The following is a 12,047-nucleotide window of genomic DNA, read 5'->3' on the forward strand; positions in this document are numbered from 1 at the left end:
AGCAAAATCAGCAGAAAACAATTTAAACATTCAAAATAGAATCACAAAGTCAGAACAACACAATATCCACATCTACATAAAAGAGTGAAACAGTGAAAGGTGGATTATTAACCATTAGGTCTCTCTCTTCTAACCCTGTCATGAGTGTCATGAGAGTGAGGTGTGGATCCGAACGCAGGCAGAGAGGGAAACGGAGCAGAGGTACGAACCAAAAGCGAATCCTTTATTTAACTGCTGAATGATTACAGGAACAAAACTGAACTGTGACTTGACTCGCACTGAGCTATCAAACTATGACCTTTACTGTGGCAATGACTATGGGACATAGACAACTAACAGTAAGAGACACTGGAAGGTAATTGGGAAAGTGAACACACATGGGAAAACAGCTGACACAATTACCCATAATGACACAACACAAACGGAAACAAAGAAAAATGTGGCTACAAGTCCTTCAATATAAACCGGAGCTAAACCTAAGAACTAGAATTTACAGAACAGAGAAAAACTTGAGTGCAGGATGTACAAAACTGAAACCATAACACTAGAAGTCATAACGATAAACAAACCCAAGATCAGTAATAATTATAATAATAGTAATACAAACTCCAAAACCCTGAGTCACTGACCCAGGACTGTAACAAACTCCCTGGTAGTACATGGATTAATAGCTAATTTTCTCTGCCTTACTTGGTTACAGCAGGATGATTATGTTAGTTTAAATGAATCAACACCCCCGAGTCATTCTAACTATGAGAATCCTCAAAGCACAGGCCGAGGGGGTGGTGTGGCAGCAATCTTCCACTCATGCTTATTAGAGTATTAATTCATTTGAAAATCTGACCCATAGCTTTGTACACTTTTTGGGTGGAAAACAAAAAAACACACAAAAAAACAGTTTTGTTTAATGTTAAGGTCCGTAGTCAGAGTTTTTATCTGATTTATAGACTTTTTAAGATAAGATAAGATAACCTTTATTAGTCCCACGCGTGGGAAATTTGTTTTGTTACAGCAGTGGACAGTGCGAAGTTGCATAGAAAAATTAGAGAGAAACACTGGAATAAGATATCAAAAAGATACCGTACACAATAGAATAGAATAAAAATAAAATAAAATGCTATATACAGTCGAATAAAATAGAATACAAATGCTATATACTAGCGGTCCCCAACCTTTTTTGCACCACGGACCGGTTTATGCCCGACAATATTTTCACGGACTGGCCTTTAAGGTGTCGCGGATAAATACAACAAAATAAAACTAGTACTGGTACCGGAAAAAAGAAGATTTATTCATAACACACGTGAAAAGACCAAGGAAAACCGAGTTAACGATCACTGGACTGGACTCATCTGAATTATGAGTCCAGTCCAGTTTATTGTTCAGATGAACACCAAGGTACCTGTAGCTGTCCATAGTCTCAATGTCCATAGCTTGGATGTTCAGTGGTTGCAGTGGAGGATGTTTGTGCCTGTGGAAGTCTACCACCAGCTCCTTGGTTTTTCCAGTGTCGATCTGGAGGTAGTTCTGCTGGCACCAGTCCACAAAGTCCTGAGTCAGTCCTCTGTACTCCTTGTCGTCCCCATGAGTGATGAGGCGACTATTGCAGAGGCGTCAGAAAACTTCTGCAGGAAGCACTGGGTGGAGTTTTGGGAGAAGTCTGCAGTGTAGATGGTGAAGAGGAACGGAGCCAGAACCGTTCCCTGTGGGGCCCCCGTACTGCAGACGACCCTGTCTCACACACAGCCCTGAGTTCTCACAGACTGTGGTTGGTCAGTGAGGTAGTCCAGAATCCATGTAGTGAGGTGATGGTCCACTCCTGAGTTCTCCAGCTTGTCCTTCAGGACCGTGGGAAGAATGGTGTTGAAGGCACTGGAGAAATCAAAGAACATGATTCTCACAGTGCTCCCAGCGGTCTCCAGGTGAGAGAGGGAACGATGCACGAGGTGAATGACGGCATCATCCGCTCCAATGCCAGGCTGGTAGGCAAACTGAAGTGGGTCCTGAAGTGAGCTCACCAGGCACCGAAGCTGAGCCAGGAACAGCCGCTCCAGGGTCTTCATCAGGTGGGGTGTCAGAGCCTCCGGCCTGTAGCTGTTGAGGTCCTTGGGGTGTGAAGTCTTTCTGTCTGTCTTCCACAGCATGTCTTTATCCTGTCTTCCTTCTCTCACCCCAACCAATCACAGCAGATGGCCCCGCCCCTCCCTGAGCCTGGTTCTGCCGGAGGTTTCTTCCTGTCAAAAGGGAGTTTTTCCTTCCCACTGTCGCCAAAGTGCTTGCTCATAGGTGGTCATATGATTGTTGGGTTTATCTCTGTACCTATGAAGCGCCTTGAGGCGACTTTTTTTGTGATTTGGCGCTGTATAAATAAAATTGAATTGAAATTGAATTGTACTGCTGCATACTGTGACATTTACAGTTGCTTAGTTAATTAAGTGACTTAATTACTCACTTTTATTTACTAATTGAATTACTAAATGAAGCTGGAATTGTGCATTCTGCAGTTATTAATAGTGTGTTATTAGTTTTTAAAGAAACAATATGCATTTTATAGTATATTGTAAAAAGTATAAGGTAAGTTGAATTTAAAATATAATTAATGAAGTGTTGACTTTTTTCATCAATTCTTGTAGATACACAGAGTCGAGACTGAGCCTGATGATCATACTGAATCAGATGACAGCGGCAGGAATCTCCAAGTTCAACTGCAGATTGCAGATGCAATTATATTAATGCAGATTAATATAAACTCTTAAAGGGTCAAAATCTGCACACACATCATTCTGCATAGTGAAGGTCAGACAATTTGTGCATTGATCTTGAGAAGTAAGACTCATTAATTAATAGTAATATAATTAGACAAATGTTGAAACTTTATATTTCGATACATTTTGTCAACAACAAAAAAAAAAACCAAGCTGTGCAGGCACTGATAACTGAATCTAAAGGCCTTCATTTTTGTCAAGATTTGCCTGATTTAACTGTTGTTACCCTTGCTTATAGCTCACCCTAATATGTATAAAAATGGGAAAAGTTTTTTGATGTGTGTTAGAATGATTGTTTAATTGGCAAGGTTTGAACAAACAATTTTCAGAAGCCTCAAAATTTATCTGTTATTATTCCACGAATGATTCAAATAAAGTTCACCTCCATTTCAACATTGAATACGACTGTGGACATAAGAGCTAAAAGGTGCTGTCCACGCATGTGTCCGCTAAGCCCCAGAAGGGTATAACCTGGGTCAAATGTGTTATTGTGTCTGACACACCTACAATATGAGGACTTGCAGAGTGACGTCACTGAAAGTGTGTTTAAAGCGTGTTAAGTTCCAAAACTGGCCAGTAGGCCGTGAAACTGATCTACTGATCGGAAGGTTGGTGGTTCGATTCCTGGCTTCCCCTAGTCTGCATGCCAAATATCCTTGGGCAAGATACTAACCCCAAATTGCTCTCCGATGCATCCATCGGAGTGTGAATGTGTGTGAATGTTACTTAGAACGCACCTAGAAAAATGTGCTTGTGTGAATGCACATGTTGTATAAAGCGCTTTGAGTGCTCAGAAGAGTAGAAAACCACTATATAAGAACCAGTCCATTTACCATTCAATTCAGCAGTTATCAAACATTATTTTGAACCTTCATTTTCAAACTACATTAATATGAAGTCCAGCTGAAGCTAAAGATGTACTAATTGTGTCAGCGACACTAACCATTTCCCTGTTGCAGCTGTTTATCTGTATCATTCAAAGCCAATGCTGTGTTGTGAGATAAGATTCAAGGCTGGGGAAACTTTCTGTCAAACTTCATCACCATTTCCTCAGAGGAAACTGCTGTCTAAACCCCCTTGCGTGCGCTGTGCAGCAACAGGAAACAGAACATTTTTGTGAACTCTATTTATAGGATTCATGTGATCGCGTGTATTAACTGTCATTAGACATACTTTATTCAACACCACGTCGCTAGAGCGTACCACCCAAAGATGTAAATGCATGCAACAATGTCAGGGTGTGAATGCACAGCTGACGGGTGAAACTGAAACATTCACACCTGGATGCCGTATATAAAAATAATGAATGGTCAGACCTCAAAAATAAAATCAGTAGCATCAGTGTTACAGAAATACTGTAGCATCCTTAGCAACTGGAACCTGAACCTGAACTATTTATTTTGGTGTATCAAGGCCCAAAGAAATTGTTGTGTCCTGTTGTTTGTTTCTAACTTCTAAAAAGTTCAGATCCTTTATAAAATGACTAAAGAAGGGCCTGAATGAGTTGGTGTGCACATCAATGGAAGAATACATTTAATTATAAAGAATGTATCTCTGTGTGGAAGTGGTGGTGGGTGGGGATTTCACCGCTCTGCATAAAATTTTCTGGGCAAATAATTCAACAACACTGTGAAATTGGAAATAGATGTGTAGCAAAGTAATATTGTTTAAAAGTTAATAGAGTCGAGACAAATGTTCTAATCTAGGCAATAATTCCAAATTATAACAATTATCCTGGAAAACAAATGTTCTGTAACCATAAAAAGATGTTTGTTTTTAAATAAGTGAAACTTTATTATAAAATTGTTCGTAGCATCTGCAAAGCAGTGAGAATTAAAATGAAGGAAAGATTTATTGTGAACACTTCCTTAAGGAACATCATATTCAGCATGTGCAAACTATATAAGTCATTTCTCAAATCTATTGATTAAGCTGTCTTGCTCGCTTGTGTTACATGTAGGTTTCAAGTCCAACGGAAGAAGTGCTACGCTGGTTAAATCAGCTGTCAGCCATTGTCACTTTTGGGGCTTGTGAGAGAATTTGTTGTGTCGTAATGGCCTTGTAATGTTCATCACCAGTTTAACAAAAAAAAACCCCAAAAAACCCAAACTCCAAAAACACCTGAGGTGGGAGGCACTCACTGGTTTTCCATGGAATCACCCACTAACTCTCTAAAGCAGAAAGAGCCTTACCACACTGCACTGCTCAAACTTAATCATAGTTTGCTCTAGTGTTGTTAGTTGTGGATTTACCGTAAGTGATGCCGAGAGTAATAGTGTTTCATATATTGAAAGTCAGACTGACACTCAACCTTCATTCAAACCTTAATGAATAAGTGGTTTAAAAAAATCCCCACTTGCCCTGCAGGTGGCCTTTTTCCTGCAAGCTTGAGTTATATATCTGTGTGTGTGCGTGTGTGTGTGCGTGTGTGTGTTATTAATATGGTGAAAAATGATACTAATTTCAAGTAGCACGCACACTGGCTGTCTAGACATTCTGCACAGGATGCAAAACTGCTTTTGACCACAAAAAGCTGTTGGTGCGGTACTCTCTCTTATTATCAAACATTTTCAAAAGCTAGAAATGTTATTTTCACCCCTGAATTTTCTTTGTGTTAAACTAACATTACACACATTGGTCAGCACTACAGGACACCAAGCTCCAACATTTTCGAAACTTATTGGAAAAAGTGGAAAAACATAGATTCATGTGTTCCTGTGGACTACAAATACGAATAACGTGCTGACAATGTTCTCATGCCAAAGAAACCCTCGAATGTCGGTCTGCTCCACAGAACGTTTTCAAAAAATGACCCCCCCAACACACACACACACACACACACACGCACACACACACACACACACACACACAGACAGACACAAAAAAATCCCCTATTGATTTCCTCTTTTTTCTCTGATATTTGGTGTCAGTGTATGTACTTTGGCTGTAAATCCATAACGAACTACTGTTAAACATACTCTGATAAAGTTGGGACAAAGCAGTGCGATAAGTCTGTTTCTGCTTTACAATGTCATTTCTTATTCAGTTAGTGTAGGAAGTTCTCGTTTATATTCCATGCCAGCCTGCCACCGCTCTCACCACCAAAGATTTGGGTATGTAAGTGAAAGGTATCTTTTCTGTATGTGTCACAAGTTGCAAAAATAGTAGAAAAATCGTCATATGTCGTCAAGACTAATTTCTTTTTCCCTTTTCGCACAAAGTCATAGCTTTCATGAATATAAGTGGGGCCTAACATTTACTTTATGTACCCATATCTAGAATTTGATTCAGCATAATGACTTTTGTACAAATGTAACAATATACTGTTGCTAAAGTACCAACTATCCTACGGCAAATGTCAGCAAGGGGTGTCAGCAAGTGAGTGCTGTAATTTGCCAACAAGCTGTCAGATAGACAAGTGGTTGTAATATCATGAAGATATTCTACAGCAGTGAATTTTATTATTAGAAGTATTAAAACCGCTATTGCATACACTTAAGATCAAGTTGGGACGCAGCAGTGTGATAAGTCTGTTTCTACTTTGTAAACTTATTCCTAACATTTCTCATTCAGTGAGTGGTTAGTAAGGCTGCATGGCATATGTATTTCCTTACAGTATATTGATTTCGTGCTCAACATGAGGAGCTGTACTGGGATGCTGGGTGTGCAACTCAGGCTAGCAAGCTAGTAAATGGAACATCACACCCCACGTCACAAACTGAGCTGTTTCAGTGATTCTGTTTCAATGAGTCAATGATTTGGAGTATTTTCACGCCGTCCCTAAGAATCAAAAGTCTTCTTTCTATGGTTGGAACACTCAGTGACAGACTGCAATAAAGCTGAATGGAAAACAGGCTGTACTTCGGTACAGTCCATCCCGAGTTCCATTTTATATTTTAAGGTGAAAACTCTGCAATACTAGACAGAAGCAGAATGTTAGGATGATGCCCTGCAGCACGACCAGAGTCAGGGAGGAGCAGTCATCTGCTGTGACCATTTGGTGAGTTAAGGGCAAGAGGCAGAATACGGGAGGGTTTCCCATAATAAGAACACATGAGCATTTTTTTTATTGTTATATCTAGGTTTTGTTTTTTTAATTATTTTTTAAAAAAGATGATTGAGTTCTGAGCCTGAGCCAATCCAGGTGTATTTTATTCAATCAGGCTAAAAAATGAAGCCGATCTGGTGCTGTAGTCAGTTATGACTATGATGATGTTCTGTCTAAGAATTTCACTTAGTAGAGACACGGCCCTGCTACAGATAAGAGGGCTTGTTCAAGAAAAGAAGAAATGGTGCAAAACTAAAGACAAACATTATTGTGCAAAAATCTTGAGCCTCCATTATTTCAAGAAAATGTGAAATAGGTGCAGTGATTTATCGAGATATGAGGAAACATTTGTGGAAATACTGTATGTAAGGAAAAAGTTTGTTAATAAAATTTATTTATAAAGAAAGCATCTTAGAGAAGCTAAGATTTCTCTGAAGATGAGGAGGGGTTCACTTACCTGCATAAAAAGTGCATCAACAAACTGTAGAACAATTTGAGAAAAATCATCCACAATATAAAATTTTGACGACTGTGAATATCTCACCAATTTCAGTTTATAATATCACCTGGGTTCTGCACCAATTGTCTGCAGACATCTCTGTGCGCAAGACCAGAAATCAGAGTTAGATGCTTTTGTTCTTCGGGCTCTCGGCGCAAATGGAATTAAAAAAAGGTTTTTAAAAGGTGTGATTATGTCATGGAAATTACTGCAAAGTCTCAAGAACATCTCCACAAACCACTGTCTGCAAAGACTGCTCACTGTGCTGTCCACAAATGATGAAGAAGAAACCCTATGTGAACATGATCCATGATCATTCTGTTTAGAAAACATGGAACACGGATGAATGTATTTTATTTTATCATATTTTTGACTAAATACTAAAAAACCAGTGTGTGAAATATGTGGGTGGCAGGGATGGGGAATTTAGTCTGAGCACGTAAACAAAACTGACAAAGTTTATAATCAACCACAACCTGTCACACGTGGCTTCATGCAGACAAGTGGGCGTGAAATAATATTGCAGTATCCACAGCGTTGGGGGAGTAACAGAATACATGTACCGCCGTTACGTATTCTGTTACCGTTGCCTTTTAAAATCCAGAATACAGTTACATAGTTGAAATAAAGGGATTACACGGCGGCCTTTTCCTGTTTATGTTAGGCTATGCCCTCTCTCTCTATATTTCCACCTGCGTGGAAACCCAAACAAAACACACATTAAGAGGCTCTAATGCCTGCGTCTCAATCTCGCGGCCCATGTCACCTCCACTATAATGGCGTGAAGAAATATTTAAAAAAAATTAATCAAATAATTACTTAATATGAAGGCAATAGGCAGAGTGTTACAGGCGTAGCCCTAAAGAATGTAGCTTCATGGGCAGTGTAGACCGTGCTGCAGGGAGAATGGACTGTCACACCCGTTATGTGTCTGTGAGCGAGGAGGGAGAGAAAAGTATGAGCTGTCACCGAGCAGAAACGGGAGCTGGAAGCATGTAATATCCACCCTACTGCTACTCATTTTATATTAAGATTTAAACATCTAGTTGGTATTGGTATGGAGAGTAACCTTCAGTGATAGTAATAAATCACACAGCAATAGGACATTCATGTAGTTGTAAACAGCATGATAATATATTAAGTAATCCAAAGTATTCAGAATATGTTACTCTCATTGTGTAATGTAATGAAATACTTTCCAAAATACATTTCGGGGCATGTAATCTGTAATCTGTAGTGGAATACATTTTAAAAGTAACCTTCCCAACACTGAGTATCCACCATGGGTGTATGCTCCATGTTGCTTTCACACTGAGTCTAAGCAGCTGTCCAGTATATAAATAATTAGTGTGTAATGGTGTGAATGCCGTCACACTATTGAGTTCCTGTTTCTCTTTAATATTTGTTCTTCTACCTTATTACTCTAGTTGCTCCGTTTCTTTGCTGTTTAACTACTCTCACAGTTTTTATGAGACTTTCACCATTCAAAGTCTGCTCTTTCTGCTGATGCCAGTTATATCTTTGGTGCTCATAACTTTTATACTTTTTGAAATACACGTGTAATCGCCGGTTTAGCTCGCCAGGGTGAGCTGTGTTTTAGCTCACTAAGATGAGCAGGCGTCCTGAGAGTGGATGGCCCGGGTCCGAATCTTCCTCATGGCAACATTTTTTTCAGCAGACAGTTCTGCTTCTTCAGCTGGTTTTGGAAATCAGTTTCTGCTACACGGCATTCACACTGAATTTTCGCAGGAAATACAACTTTTTCTGGTTCATATTATTATTATTCTAGATGCTCCGTTGCTTGGCCTTTAACTACTCCCACAGTTTTTGAATTTGCCATTTCTGCTCTTGCAACCTTTATCTTTCGGTGTTCATTACTTTTATACATTTTAAAATATAAAGCTTTTTTTTTCCATATTTCTGTCCCATTGAAATGAATTGGACCACACTACAAGTGTGGCTGCCAGTTTAGCTCACCGCGGTGAGTTGTAGTTTAGCTCACTGATATGAGCATGCGTTCTGAGAGCGGGAGGCGTGAGTTCGAATTTTACCCATAGCAAAAAAATTGTCTGTGCTTATGCTTGAACAGGTTTTCATGAATTAAATTATTCCTTGTCTTGACAAAGCACAAATTTACTGTGTGTGTTTGAATCAGTCTGACAGGATGTGCCATAATAAAAAAATAAGCTCAGTTTCCTCCATGCTCAGGGCAAGTGGCAACTTGCAGTGTTGTAAAATGAAGCCAGTGCACAAATAAAAAAAGGTCATTTCCTTTATTGGTCACTTGGTCACAACTGTGGCCAATAATGAGGTGAGTTAATCTCTTAGACCTACATGTTTAAAAAGCTTCCAGGATTTAGTAACTTAGTAATCCAGGTATGTTTATGGAAAGCTGCCACCTTTATGAGAATTGTAGACTGGAGTTAGGGGCATACATACTTTGATTAACAGGTGTCAATATGGGCTTAACTCCCCTAATTAGTGCTGATCTCTCCAACTGTTTGTGATATTTTAATAAAAAATAATAATATGTCCTACTGTGTGGTACAAAGTTGGTTAGGTGCTCTCTAAGAGCACTTAGAGATCACTTCTTATCCAATATGTTGGATAAATAATATGTTAGCGTGATTACAGGTCTCTGTGCAGCTGCTGTCAAAGACAGCACGAGCAACAGGAAATGATGTTAGAATGATTGGGGTACAAACGAGGGGCCGACCAGTGTCACGAAACACAATCATTTTAAAGACTTCTTTAAATGTGTTTTGCGTTTTGTTGTACTTCTTTTTTGTGAACATTACTTCCACTGATCTATCACAGCTCATTTAAATATACTTCATGTGCTATTTTGACAGCTTACTCTAAATACATGTGACGCATGACAGCTGCAGTCTAAAGCCTTTCAGTCATTTTAAAATTACACACAGTGCTGCCCACTAAAAGTCAAAGCTGCAAAGTGTTAGTCAAAGATTTTCAGTTCAACAGAGATACTTGGAGTAAAACACTGTCTTCTTCTCCTCCATAGGACATGCAACGCACTTGTGGTTAACGGGTGATTGAAAAAAACAAACAAAAAACAAATTGAACTCTGACGTAGATGAACCCGTACATGAGTTTCCGTACATGAGGGCAATTAGATGCTTTGAAATCCTGGAAAAACTTTTGTAGATGTTTGAGACTTTTTAAGAATTTCACAGTAACAGTAAAAACTTGGTCCTGGTAAAGAAAAAAGTCAGTCACAAAGACCTGGAGATTTTAGGTGAAATGATACTACCAGCTCAGCATTTCCCGTGGTTGTTGTTCTGTGGTTGTTGTGGGAAGTTTGCGACAAATGTGTGAGAAGCACCTGCAGACACACACTGCATACCAACAGCTACACGAATACACACACCTATTATGTATACTAATATATATGTAGATAGATAGATCTATATCTATGTATATATTTCCACCCAAACCATCTCTGTGCTAATTTATAGCTGGTTTATTGAAGTAAAGCACAGATGGGACAAATTTTGGTGCAGTCGAAACCTGGCTGAAGAGAAAATGCAGGAGAAGAGGCTATAATGAGATTGAGTGCAATTAGCAGACAGTAGAATATGAAAAAGAATGTGTAAAACACTCCTTATCACTGAATGAACACGTGATTTTCATGTTTCAGGTCTGTTATTAGCTGTACACTGAATGTCCCTTCACAGTCTGTTTCCATTTTGTCACATGTTGTTCTTCCGCAGCGCAAACCTTTGCAAGACTTTGAAGTATTTCTAAAATTATAACGTTTCCATTTCATGCAAAATGAAAATGTGGAGGATAAAAATAAACTGCAAACCACTTCAGGAAAATAAGCAAAAAAAAACAAAACAGGTGGGGGTGGGTTGATGGGGGTTACTCAGCTGCACCTGACTTAACTTGCTGTCATTCACATACCCTGACATCACGGTTTATTGAAACCTCTTAAAAAGGTGAAAGATGACATTTTTATTTTGCTCACTTTTCACTTACTGTTTGATCAGCACAGAAAATTACTTGGTTAAGTTTAAGTTTGGTTTGATTGAACATATACGTCTACAAGGATCCACACGTCACGAGTTGGGAAACAGACCAGTGAAGCTTGGGTTGGAGTTCACTCCAGAACACATCATCATCCACGAGAGAGTGACACCTCTCTGGGGCGGGACAAGTGGTAGAAGTTTGCGTGATTGAGGTCGACTACCCGTGGTCCTGATCTTATATATTTGTGATCTGCAAGAGGTAAAGGACAGTGTGTGCTTTGACATTACGTTTATTTGTTTTTCTTTTCCCAAATAAATGCTTATAGGGGAGCAATTTGTGTAAGATACAGCTGTGGTGGCCTTTATTTATATATAGAAGTATAACGAACCCAGGCCCAGTCTCATTGTACTACGCAGTCTAGCTTTGACCATAGCTACGTGGGACCAGGGTTACAATTAATCGTACTTTACTCCAAGGTTCCTGAAGCAAAATTACATCACCAGTGCAGCTCACATGCATTGTGTTATTGCAGTGCAGTTCTTAGTCTAACCACAGGAGAAGCGCTAACTCGACTATGGAAATGGGATGGGAATTGTTCCAAAGTACGGGAGCTTCTTGAACACACATTAGCAGAGTCTCATTAGAATACTGCTCTGCTCTCAAGGTCACAACCTTGTGTGGGTCACTTCTGTTCCAGTTGTATATCAAACAAGCTTGATCATTTTGCCACCTCATGACCCGATCC

The sequence above is a fragment of the Perissodus microlepis genome, chromosome 9 (genome assembly GCF_051167445.1).
Source record: "Perissodus microlepis isolate ML-2025 ecotype Zambia chromosome 9, ASM5116744v1, whole genome shotgun sequence".
Classification (NCBI taxonomy): Eukaryota; Metazoa; Chordata; class Actinopteri; order Cichliformes; family Cichlidae; genus Perissodus; species Perissodus microlepis.